Genomic DNA, 1,859 nt, shown 5'->3' with positions numbered 1-1,859 from the left:
TCTCTCTCTCTCTCTCTCTCTCTCTCTCTCTTCCTCACTCTCTCCGTCTCTCTTACTCACTCTCTCTGTCCTGTCTCTCTCTATCTCTCTCCAGTGCATCCTTCAGTAACGACAATCCCACAAAACGTACCCAGACACCCTTGTACACATTGATGACATCACCCAGTCATAAAAGGTTACAGAACAGAACAGCATGAATAAAAGATACTGAGAGAACATAATTATATTTTATTCCAAATTTCTCAAAACTAGCTACTGAGCAGATAAAACTTTGTAATTCAAAGATAACGAACTGTTGCACCCCAGTAGCCTTTGATCGAAATGTTTACCTCTCCTGGGTACCAAACGATACTAGGGAAAGGATAAAGCAAAGTAAAGCAAAGTAAAGCAAAGCAAAGGACAGCAAAGCAAAGCAAAGGGATGTTAAAAGTAGTGTGCTGTCGATGGTGTATATTAATCTTATCGTCATGGTGCTGCCAATGATATGGTCAAACTCATTTTGATTTATTTATTTTTTAAAAATCATATTGAAAAGTCAAAGGAAAAACAATTGTCTTTGTAATACACTTTGTCTCAAAAAAACGGAAATGTCTAAATCTAGGATAGCGGCTTGGCACTTTTACTACTATGTAATTATGCAATATGAAAAAATGAATTTAAAAATGAGTACATTTCATTATGGCCAAAGTCTGTGTATACCTATTCACAGACTGTTGTTGTAGTTATTGTTCATGTTATTGTTGTTGTTGTTGTCGTCGTTGTTGTTGTTGTTGTTGTTGTTTGTTTTTTTGTGGGGGGTTTTATTTTGTCTTTGAGGGTTTGGGGGGGGGGGGGTTAATGTAGGTGCTTTTGCGCCCCTGTTGGATAATAATTTAGATCATGAAGCAAGAAGACCTTTTAAGTCCATTTATAAACACATTCCTTTATGGATTTCACTGATCCAAGGCAATAAAATAGAAACTTTGCAGTTTCCAAGGCCACTACAGCTTTTGAAATCGCTATTTGTATCTCTGAAGCCAAACGACCCCCTTCTCCTTAAATCGCAAATATTTCGATTTTAATTCAAGATAGACAAACTAGGAAGCTATGAAGTTATTGATAGCAATAACTCCACATACCCTAGAATTGACGAGCGCCTGATTCCACCGCATCATGACACAATAATCCATCAGCAGACCAAAGTCAAGTTGCCACATATTTTGCACCATTGCACACAAATTGTCATATTTCATTGTCTGCATGGTTGTGCCCACCTTTTTCTGTTTCGGTTTCAAGCAAATATAAAATTGGACAATCCGCATTAATTTTTTATTAAGTTATGCTTCTTTTTTAAATGACCCGTGGGTGCTCTCGTGTGGTGCGCTCCTTCTTTCCTATCATCAAACATATATTGTCCTTATCTCTCGTCCCTCTTTTTTTGTTTGTTACTCTCTTAAAACAACTCTACCCTTGGGTGCTTAAATAATGACCATATTGTGTGGCAAGTGACATGAAACGCTTACTAAAACTAAAACAAAACAAAAACCAGGATACGACACAAATGATTGGCCCTAAACACCACTTCAAATGACCTTAATGCACGCCATAAATGAGATAATTTACATCCTCTTTGGTAGTGGGTTTTCCAAACACGTCCTTTCTACTGAGCCTCAGGTGTGTGTGCGCCCTTTGTGAGTTTGGCCACGTTTTTATACAGTGGTCTTTTAGAAAATCTTATACGTTTTGACTGGCACGTTATAAGGTAAGAATAGTTTCACTTCTCATAGATAGATAGATAGATAGATAGATAGATAGATAGATAGATAGATAGATAGATAGATAGATAGATAGATAGATAGATAGATAGATAGATAGATAGA

This window comes from Aplysia californica, unplaced genomic scaffold, assembly GCF_000002075.1.
Source record: "Aplysia californica isolate F4 #8 unplaced genomic scaffold, AplCal3.0 scaffold00189, whole genome shotgun sequence".
Lineage (NCBI taxonomy): Eukaryota > Metazoa > Mollusca > Gastropoda > Aplysiida > Aplysiidae > Aplysia > Aplysia californica.
This window is presented reverse-complemented; position numbering follows the sequence as displayed.